The 11,765-nt window shown below is 38.1% G+C and overlaps 1 pseudogene; it reads left to right on the top strand.

Annotated features, from left to right (window-relative positions):
* The first annotated feature begins 1,910 nt into the window (after positions 1 to 1,910).
* On the top strand, positions 1,911 to 5,219 carry LOC136283030 (endonuclease III-like protein 1; annotated as a pseudogene).
* The last annotated feature ends 6,546 nt before the right edge of the window (positions 5,220 to 11,765 follow it).

The following is an 11,765-nucleotide window of genomic DNA, read 5'->3' as shown; positions in this document are numbered from 1 at the left end:
AACGTGAATTCAAGTCTACTTTAAATTAACATCAAAGCAAGCCAACAGGGGGCCAAAACATGAAGGTCCTTGGGAAACTTCGTTATTGCACGTCTTGTTGCCAGCTTTATTAATCATACTGAGGTTAAAAGTTAATTTACCTAACTTTTTGGTAAACTAAAAGTAACCTCTTATCAATCTCTGAAGAGTTTAAGTCCTGACCTTACTTTGTCTACTTTCAGGAATAACACTTAAGCGATCAGGTAAACATCGTTCAAAACGCAAGCTTAGCGTACAAATTTTCAAAAGAAAAACTACATATAAATAAAATTCTGCTTTTATTAAAATTTAAAGAAATAACGTGAGTCAGCTCTCCTCTACATAAATTATTAAGTACTTGCCAGGTGAGATATAGGTATAAATTTGAAGTCCCGATGCGAAAAGGTACTGACCCGCAATGTAAGAATTGTAAAGACTGTATGGGGTATTTATTTCTAACCTTTATCTATAAATGCGCGAAGACACTACTTTAAATAAACATCAAAGCAAGCAGACGGGGGACCAAAACATGACGGTCTTTGGGAAACTGTTCGTTATTGCACGTCCAGTTCCCAGCTATATTAAGCATACTGAGGTTAAAAGTTAGTTTATTAGGCAATCTCTTTGATTCACCTGCTACGTAACCTCTCAGCAATAAAAAGTTTACATCCTGAGCTTGGTGCTTCTTCCTGTTTGGGTTCAGGAATAACGTTATTACGATCGGATAAATATCGGAATAATACTGACCCGCAACTAACGAATTGTATAGTCTGTAAGGGGTATATTCTCTTTATACATAAATACGTAAAAGGCGCTAAAGGACGCTAAACCTAAATTTGAATCCTTGTGAAATAAATACTGATTGCTTCCAAACTGCACGCAAACTCCAAATTATGAGCTTGATGATTCGTCCTGTGCCTTCAGGAATAACATTAACATCCTACCGATCGACTAAACATCGCTTAAAACGCAATCTTAGCATAAATAAAACTTTTAGAAGGAAAAACTTACAAATAAATAAAAGTTGTGCTTCTATATTAAAGTTTGAAGAAATAAGGTGAGACAGCTCTCTACATAAATTATTTAGTATATACCGGGTGAGACATATGTGCAAATGCCTCATCCTAACACGGAAGAAAACAACACCTATTTTGACTTTTGAACTCCATAATAAATTATTTACAGCGAGACGGACAAACACCTTTGGAGTTAACACTGGGGAAGAGAAAAGACAAATCAAAGCGCCATAGAAGATTGATGGAAAATTTTATATCTCGTGTAGTTAGCCTTTTTTTCAGTCACTATTTAACTGAATCGGACGAACATGTAGAAACTAAGGTTTAAAACAGCGCAATCTTCTTGTCAATTATCATTAAATCATGATCTAAGGAGGACTCCCCTCCAATCTCATTCATTTCATCTGAAACCGCCCCATCTAAAGGCAAGTGACATGGGTTTTCTGTTAAAACCATTGATTTAGTTTGTTGTTTTAATATGGTAAAATTTTGATGTTTCATTATTCTCGTGTTTGCCACTCAAGTTCGTCTAAATTTCAATCATGAACACTTCTTAAGCTCAAAATTTACAGTAAAACTTCATCAGACGATATTTGATGCCAAACAAAAGATTGTAAAGTTTCTATTTTCTTGTTGATGCCTATTCTTTGTTCTTTTGGGTTCAGTGTGGAGAAAATTCAATGGAGAGGATGTGCTAATAGGGAATTAGTTTTATTCTGCGGCAAATCTCCGGCTTTTATGTGGTGACTAATTACGTAATCAGCTGGTCGAGTGACATCACTTTTCCGCCAAAATTAGCGTTCCATGGCGAGAACGGGGAGGACTGTTCACAATAGTACTGGTAAAGGCAGATGCAGGGGAGACTGACAATTCAAACATGTGATCAGTTCGTTTTCACAGATTTCCAGGATGAGTGCTTCCCAGTATTTCACCTCAAAAGGGAGACAAACACGCTCGGCGGCTAGAGAAGCAACCGCAGCTTTGTCAACGAACCAAAAGGAACCAAGAAGGCACATCAAAATCGAATACGAGAAGCGACATGAAGAAGACTCGTCTAGGGACGACAAGAAAACTGAAGATGTTGCGGCCAAAAAGCGTAAAAAAGACACGTGCACGGCACAAACACAAGGTTCAACTTGGCAGCCTCTTAACTGGAGAGAGTAGCTGGCTAATATTCGTGAAATGAGAAAAACACGCGATGCCCCAGTTGATTCACAAGGATGCGAGAAGACAGCTGATGAGAGCCAGTCACCAGAGGTGAGAGGAGATGAAATTGGCAGTCCAGTGGGGTGGGGTAAGGGAAGATCCGACACAGTGGTCTCCTCGGAGACAAGTAAGCTGATTTATGAGAGGTAGAAACGTTTTGGGTAAAATTTCTGCACAGCCCCATACTGTTGTAAAACAAATCTGTTTTGCTAATGGCAATGTATTGTTTTTGTCATTGTTTTCTCTATCCAAGAACTGAATGCATGATGTAGAATGGGACTGTGTAGAAATTTTACCACAATTGATTGCATCCCACTTTTCATTTCAGTTATAAGATAAATTATGAAAAATAGTTCAACAGCTATATGTTTAACCCTTTACACCCCAACATTATAGTATGCATATTCTTCATACTGTTTTCCTCACATATCCTAAGGTAACGACAATGAGAATTTGTGCCATACTCTGCAGCCAGGGATGAGGTTGAGGTCTCCTCATAAAAACCTGGACAACTGGGCCAGTCTTTTTTCAGATATCTTGCCTTACTGATGTTTATTTGTCAAATTTTTTGTGATGATTTTGGTTTCTTTTTTTCTTACTTGCAACAATAGAGATCTTCATGTATGAGCTACTGGAATAAAAGTTGTAAGGATTCACCCTCATCCTGGCAACCATTCTTAGATTTCCCATTTAACCCTTTAAACCCAAAGGATGAGTAACATCTTATTTCTCCCTACAATATCACTCCTGAATCACACATTAAGGTCATGAGAATTAAGGAAATGGTCATCAGGAAAGAAACCTTTTGATTGGCAAACAAATTCTCCCTGTCAGCACCTTGGGAAATGTATAAAGAACAGTGTGGAGAATATGCATACTGATGTTAGGGTGTAAAGGGTTAAAGAGTAGCCAGTCAGAAATCTTACCTTGCATATAAGATTGAAATTTCCCTTCTAATCAGAAAACAAAGTCTGCTGATTAAGCTTGCCACATCATCAGACTCAACTGAAGAGTTTGTTCAGAAGAAAGAGAGTGTTTACAAATATTAGTATAATTCTACCATTGTCCTATCACAAACAATGAAAACTAATTGACTATGCTGCATACTATCTGAAATTTACGAGGAGAATTTGTTTGACAATCAGGAGCTTCTAGAATTGGGCATCATTTCCTTAATTCTCATGATTCTAAATATTTGATGCAAGGGTGAAACTGTTAGGAGAAATTAGAAGCCAGTCACTCTTAGGGGAAAGAGGGTTAAGACAGTCCAGTATCAATGGTTCATCTCTCCTCACTTTTGCTGTCAGTCTGATATCAAGTACTTATCTCCCTCATGCTGTCAAGTCAAACAAAAGACCAAGTTACTTTTGCTGCAATGGAAAAATTCAAGGCTTATGGGTTAACAAAAGAGAACATTCTTCCAACATCAACAAGTGTCAGTAACGTACTGGTTTATTCACAAATATCTCCAAATGTTCAAAGTCCGTACGGCCACGGACCACAAAAATATAACACAGTTGCACAATCCGAGGCACACAGTGAAAACTCACAATCGACACATTCCTTGTTTACATAAAGGCGATGCGAGTGGTTTTCTGCAAAAAATATAAATGTCCAATGTCTTATATGTTCTTCAAAACGTTTACAAATGTCCACAAATGTCCACTTACCGAACTGTATGACCTCTCGGTTTAAAATAAACGAAATAAGCTCTGTAAACTCCGTATTTAATAACAAATAAATCTGGCACTTGAAAGCACATGGCGAATACAACAAGATTGCTCGCGTGGTCACGTGACCGCAAAAATGACAAAATCCTACTCAGGGGAGTCGGGAGTGACAACAAGCAAAATTGACTGGTGTAATTAAAGACTAAAAAAGCTGACATTTCGAGCATTAGCCCTTCATCAGAGCAATTGGAGGAATTGTGGGTTGTGTGTGGGTTTATATGCAGAAAGTGGAACTACACTATTGTTCTGTCACCATATTCTCACCAATAGCATAGCTCCACTTTCTACAAACTTCCAGGTGTGGGCCCAAAAATGGTGCATATTACCATGAATGTGGCTTGGGGACAAGTGACTGGAACTGGAGTTGATACTCATGTTCATAGAATTTCTAACAGACCAGGATGGGTCAAAAAACGTACTAAACTGCCAGAGGAAACTAGAATTGATGTAGAAAGCTGGTGAAAAGTGATTTTGAATGATACCAAGTTATGCAAATTCTCTTCACCAGGTGTTTTGCTCCTTCCTTGCCAAAGCCTTTTCACTTACTGCCACATTTTAGAGACCCAGCTATTGTGCAAGTTCCAAACAACTTTTACAAATATTCTGAAATAAACAGGCTTTTGGTCCTTCCTGACTTTCAAGGAGCAGAATGCAAAAAGGAAAACTTTAAGGACTTTCAGACCTAGGTTCAAGATCCTCTAGAAGCATAGCAAACCTTGACTATCATATGCTGTTTACCCATAACCAACAGTTAAATAATTAGAGTGTATGGCTTCAGAGACTAAATTATTGAACTCTTTTTCTGTTTTCTCAGAGAGAAGTGGGATGAACTGAATGTATTGTTGGTTGGATTTGGTCAACAGACATGTCTTCCTGTAAGTCCAATGTGCAAGTTCTGTCTTAACTCCAAGATCTGTCATGAAGGTTAAAGAAGGAGCAGAGGAAAAGCTGAGGAGGAAACTAAGAAAAAACTTTCACCCAGAAAGGATAGAAAGGACACTAAGACTTAAGGGGAAATTAAGTTTTACTTTAACCTAGGCTGTCCTTGTCTTTAGCCCTGGGCCATGTTGTGCAAAGCTGGGTTGAGGTAGCCTCATGGTTAGTGTGAAATCTGATATCAGATCTTAACCCTCAAACTCCCAGAAGTGATTCACATGTAACTTCTCCTTACAATATCTGTGCACTATCCAGCAAACAGGTAATGAGAAGGTAGAAGTTGTTATCTTGATTTAACACCAAATTCTCGCAACTAATTTACAAGGAAATGTTAAGCAGGTAGAGGAGGAAATTAATAATCAGATCTTGGGAGTTCTAGGGTTAAAGCTATAGAAGAAAATTCATTACAATTTGTTTGTCTACGATTTGATGATTGGATGCCTTTTAAAGAATAAAGAAAATTATTCAAAGAAGGCTTTTTAACAAAGCAGTAAAGAAACCTGGATTAAAATTTAACCCTGAGTTAGCACTAATCAGCCTTCCAACAACTGAGCCCTGGTTAGCATTGGTCCTCAAACCATGTTTCAAGACTGGTTCCAACTGTGTAAAACAAATGTACAGGTTCATGATACAATGGATAAAAGGGGAGATGGAAGCAAAATCAAAGACTGTAAGACCTAGGTAACAAGATGCTCTTTTTGTGAAAAATTTTTTATAAGTAGCACCCCTTCCTTGAAGGGAGAGATCTGCCATTGAATTTGATTTAGAAATTAGTTTATACTTAAACGGTGGATGGCAAGGGTGTTGCGCTCTGATTGGCTATTCAAACTCCTTTGCTATTCGCCTCGCAAAGCTATTCACAATTATCTATAAGACCCCAACAGCCTACCCAACAGGGTCTACCGCCGGGTTCAGGGCAACACCCCCCTGTATCTCCAGCAACAGAGACTAAAGACCCCCCTCCGAAACCTAATGTCTCCATAGCGGTGGCTCCAAGCGGTATCGTTTTGTAGTGGTATATGGCTCTTGAGGAGAGACACGCGCCTATATCAACTGTGACTTCAAGGTTTGCTTTTGATCGCTTCACTTTGTTTTGGTCTCTTGGTGTCTTGAAACAGGATTAGACATAATGGTCTGTTTATAATGTGTGACATCTGTTCCTGGGGTGCTAATGAAACATCACCATTGGAAGGAAAGGTTTAAAATTTCATTTCAAGTTGAAGAAAGCGATTTCGTGTCGATATTTAAAACCTAGCGCAAGACTAAATTATGTGTCAATACATTATTATGCTAATAATATATCAATGGATTTCAGTCACCTTCGCAGCTGTTTTGGTTGTAATGTCACGCAGCACTGGGCGTTACATGACAACTTGAGTTGCCATTGCAAATTCTATAAAGGCTACAATAGTTAGTGCCCAGATCTCTTCGTCGAGTTCCTTGCATCTTTGAAGGTGAACTATGGTGACTATAGCAGTTTTGTTCAGTTATGCCTTACTTTCATCTCAGAAAAATTTAGGTAAGGCTGAGAAGTCCAGGGACCCCAGTGCGGACCATCCCTTGCATTGAGATTAACCTCGCCACATTGGTTTGCCCACCATGCACCATAAGGAAAACACTTGCCAGGGTGATTGTCATTATCTTGGTCTGGTGTGCCGAATTTCATCCCTCGGATGTTCAATTTAGGATCTGTATTTCCATAAAACCCATTTCCGATGTTTCCTTCGTACGAACTCATGTCGCATCGATACTTTTCTGTTTCGTCAGCTACCCGAAACCCACCATATTTGGCATATCCCTTTTGGCCGTTGGTTCGGTGCAGATCTATTCGAAGAATGCTGTCTGAAGAGGCGATTCGGTGCAAGTTGTCGTTTCCAAGCCAGAATTCTTTGGACAAGTCGCCAAAGCCTACTCGATACTCTACCCACGTTCGTTCAAAGCTTTGCTTGTATGGACGGGAACGTCTCTGAACCACAGTCCACCCACCTCCATCTGTGGTTTGGTCACAGTACACGTTTATGACCCCTTGACCATCTGGGTTGATTTTATAAATGCCATTCTGATTCGCTCCCAGGGTTTTCAGCTGCTGACAGCTTCTCACTGTACGTGGAACAAAGGAAACATAATATGAGACTTGTTGCTGAAAGGAAATTATCGCAAATTTAAGTGTTCTTCTCTTCTATTTAGTCACGAGTTACCCACCTCCGCTGTGCTCTTCGCAGTACACTCCTTTATAATCCTGTCGACATTCACACGTGAACATCCGGCGATTCCAACACGCGTCAACACATGTTCCACCATTTTGACATAAAGCCGAGGTGCAAACAGGTCTATTTCCTCCCTGGGTGAAAATGGGAAGAATAGTTAAACGCACTTTCATCCTTTTATGAGGCGAAACTTACCATGACAATACCTTCTTTGGTTGAAATACATTCTCGTTCTTAGAGCTAACGTTTCTCTTTCAAAATGAGTATAGAAGTTTGATATTTTCAAAGTTTTGTATATCGAGCAACGATTTTGTCTCTATTTGAGCAAATTATATTTACCCAGGATTTCCTTCTAGAAAATAGGCATTTTATGACATCAATTGTGTCAATAACAAAATTCTCGAGAATGAGTGGTTCTTTCATCAGTAAAGCAGCTCTTATTTGCGGCTTGATTGGCTGTTCCATGTCCAAATTGTTTGATTTCACCTGTCCAATTATAAGCACTTAGCAAATGTTAGCCATTCAAAATGGAAAAAATATCTGAAGTGCATTAAGCATTCGATATTTCTAACAACGTTTAGACTTCCGACTTGAACTTTTGCTATATGAATCAATTCATGTGCGCATGTTTAAATTAAAGTTTTCATTCCTGCTCGTAAATTCAAATCATTCGCCCGATTGTTGCCTGAATTGTACTCCCGCCCACTGAGTTCCACCACATTTCAACTTACTGTGTTTCGGGCTAGAAATGAAGGTCTTACAAACGCTGCTCTGTGTAAATGTTCAGTTTTAGGCAGCCATACCGTTCTCTGAGATAAAGGCATTTATTTGACCTCTCGATATGATTTTGACACCACCTTGCTCAGAAGATGGAATTTGAAAAACCGAAGACCTCAAAGGTTCCTGCGCTTGGTAGGTTGAGCACTGATGATTAAGTTTCTAACTGATCTGTAAATTTCTATGACTTACCATCTGTGTCGTTGGCTCGTAGTAAGTGATGCCTTTTCTTAAAACAAAGTCATTTGGGGCTGTCGCTTTTGATTGGTCACTTAATTCACATGTTTTCCCTGAGCTTGCATAATTAAACGATCGACAGCGTGCATCCCGTAGGCATTCCCACGTACAGTCTATCGGGCACGTGACAGTGTGCGTAGCAATCACGTGATTAATCAGAGTGTAGCCTGGAACAGATGCAAACATATCGTCATATTTGAGAGTTTTCTTCAAGATTTATCTTACATGAAACAAAAAGAGAGAAATCAAGAGGACATTGACGACTTGATGAAAATCGTAAACATTTATAAGATATTAGGAACACTTTGATTGATCGAAAGCCTATCGTTCATTGTACTAGTAAACTCAGGGCTCCATTTTTAAAAGCTAGAAGGCGCACTTTCTATCATTTTTTTAGGCGTCAGTGCACTTGGAACGTTGGTAATCATGCACCCTCGGGTGGTGATTTACAACTTTTCCTTGTGTTCTCAGTAACATCCCGTGTGGGTTTTTGCGTCTGAAAACCGACAGGAAGTGAAAAGTATTGCTTAGATATTAACATACTTTTACATGGAATTATTTTTCTCATGTTTTGAAAATTACTCAGTCTCAGTTTTCGTAAATTTGCGGCCAGTCCTATCTTAAGCGATTCGCAACTCTTCGATGCACAACAAGCGAATACACAAGCCTTCAAAGTTGTTGGTTCTTAATTCGGGAAACCCCTATAATTAAGATTCCCACTCATCAGACGATTTTATACTTGGTCGCCGGTCTTCCTTTTCATCCTCATCGTCCTTGTTGGCCATGGTTTACTCTGGTTTGATCGTGTCTGGAACACGTTAACTTGAAGTAGTTCCGTTCGAAGGTGAATAAAATTCCATCATTACTAAAAGTGACCATACAAGTGAAAAGAGTTCATCTCTGAGATTTTCGAGCGAAGTTAACTTTATTCCATTACAGCTACAAGCGAAGCGATACCAGAGAGGAATGCACGACACGAAAAGCCGATTTTGACAGCTTGAAACTAACTCACGTTAAGAGAAAAATAACTGAATGCTTTGCTAGTTGAAGAGCTTCGACTCGCGACTCGGTATTTAGGTGTTTTTCGCTAAAATACGAAACTGAATTTGCTTGTGTTGTAACTGATGAATTAAAGTCAGCGCATCACGATTACATTACCTTCAACCCCACTATTTAAATAGTCTCAACAATTCTTCTCGGTTCACATTGGTTCTACGTCAAGTTTTCTATTCTTTGTGTAGTCTTAGATCTATTTTTGCCATTATTTACGGTGCGCATATTACGTTTTTGAGTCAAGCTTTACCTTTTTCAGGATGTTCAGATCTTCTTAAACAAGACAACCGACCAGGGTTTGACGTTCCTGTTAGACTTTGAGCTGAGGGAGTTGCAAACTTCCAGCACAGGAGAAACTGAGAATGGAAGAGTAAAGTGAGTCGCTGCATTGTTTTCAAGTTACTTCCACTCGGCTTTTGCATTAGTTCACCATCAAGATAAGATTCGTGATAAGGAAGCTTTGACCTCAATTAGTCGCTAGTGCGTCGACTTGAAAATGAATAATTTACGAGTGAAAATGTTTCTCATCCACAGTTTGTTTATGTGTTAGGTTCTAGAAACTTAGCAGGAGACTGGCGAATAACATTAATTATTAAAAGCTCGATCCACTTCAAAATTTGACACACTTATTAAGGATTCTCTTCTATTTCTATTGAAGAAAGATTAAACGGTTTAAGGGGGGAAAATAATATGCAATTTTTTCTGAGGAAGATATTGATAACATTTCACGACATTGGTTCACTGACTGAACCAGTTCGTGCGCTAATTATAGCCTTCTTTTTCTTTTAAATTGCCATGGAATTAATTAATTTAACAGTTTTCTAGGTTTTTTGTTTTAGGAGTCTCACGAACAACATTCTTTATTAAAAGCTCGATCAATTTCAAAATTTGACATATTTATGAAGGATTCTCTTTCATTTCTATTGAAGAACGATTGAACAGTATAAGGACGGAAAATAAGTGAGCATGGTTTTCTGAGGAAGACATTGATAACATTTCACGACATTGGTTCACTGACTGAACCAGTTCGTGCGCTAATTATAGCCTTCTTTTTCTTTTAAATTGCCATGGAATTAATTAATTTAACAGTTTTCTAGGTTTTTTGTTTTAGGAGTCTCACGAACAACATTCTTTATTAAAAGTTCGATCAATTTCAAAATTTGACATATTTATTAAGGATTCTCTTTCATTTCTATTGAAGAACGATTGAACAGTATAAGGACGGAAAATAAGTGAGCATGGTTTTCTGAGGAAGATATTGATAACATTTCACGACATTGGTTCCCTGACTGAACCAGTTCGTGCGCTAATTATAGCCTTCTTTTTCTTTTAAATTGCCATGGAATTAATTAATTTAACAGTTTTCTAGGTTTTTTGTTTTAGGAGTCTCACGAACAACATTCTTTATTAAAAGCTCGATCAATTTCAAAATTTGACATATTTATGAAGGATTCTCTTTCATTTCTATTGAAGAACGATTGAACAGTATAAGGACGGAAAATAAGTGAGCATGGTTTTCTGAGGAAGACATTGATAACATTTCACGACATTGGTTCACTGACTGAACCAGTTCGTGCGCTAATTATAGCCTTCTTTTTCTTTTAAATTGCCATGGAATTAATTAATTTAACAGTTTTCCGGGTTTTGTGGTGCTTTTATCCTGTAAATAATTACCCAAGGGTTCAGTAGTCTAGAATTTAAAACTAGATAATAGTAGAATGTCTAGAATTTAAAACTAGATAATAGTAGAATGACTAGAATTTAAAACCAGGTAAAGATAGAATTTAAAACCAGACAAAATTAAATAAAAACTGATTGCACCCATACTGAAAAAGAGAGACAAAACATGAAGGGTTTGTCCTGTCTGATCTTTATTGTGGGTTTAGTTTGCAGCTATATTTACGACCATTGAACTCCCAAGATCTGATTGTTAATTCTCCTCTCTAGCTGCTACACATTTCCTTGTAAATAAGTCCCGAGAATTTGGTGTAAACTCAAGACTATTAACTTCTACCCAATGAGTTTGAGTATTGTCATTACATGTTGGCTGGATAACGCGTGAATGTTACAGGGAGAAGTTACATGTTAGTCACTTATGGGAGTTAATGGGTAAAGCATATTGATGTCATATGCGCGTTATGTAACCTCTTATCATTCTCTGAAGAGTTTAAGTCCTGACCTTACTTTGTATACTTTCAGGAATAACACTTTAGCAAACAGGGGTAAACATCATTCAAAACGAAAGCTTAGCGTACAAATTTTCAAAAGAAAAACTTCATATAAATAAAATTCCGCTTTTATTAAAATTTAAAGAAATAGCGTGAGACAGCTCTCGTCTACATGAATTATTAAGTACTTACCAGGCGAGATATACGAATAAATTTTAAGTCCTGATGCGAAAAAGTACTGACCCGCAATGTAAGAATTGCAGAGACTGTAAGGGAGTATTTATTTTTAACCTTTATCTATAAATGCGCGAAGGCACTACTTTAAATAAACATCAAAGCAAGCAGACGGGGGACCAAAACATGAAGGTCCTTGGGAAACTGTTCGTTATTGCACGTCCAGTTCCCAGCTATATTAAG

The sequence above is a fragment of the Pocillopora verrucosa genome, chromosome 8 (assembly GCF_036669915.1).
Source record: "Pocillopora verrucosa isolate sample1 chromosome 8, ASM3666991v2, whole genome shotgun sequence".
Classification (NCBI taxonomy): Eukaryota; Metazoa; Cnidaria; class Anthozoa; order Scleractinia; family Pocilloporidae; genus Pocillopora; species Pocillopora verrucosa.
This window is presented reverse-complemented; position numbering and strand designations above follow the sequence as displayed.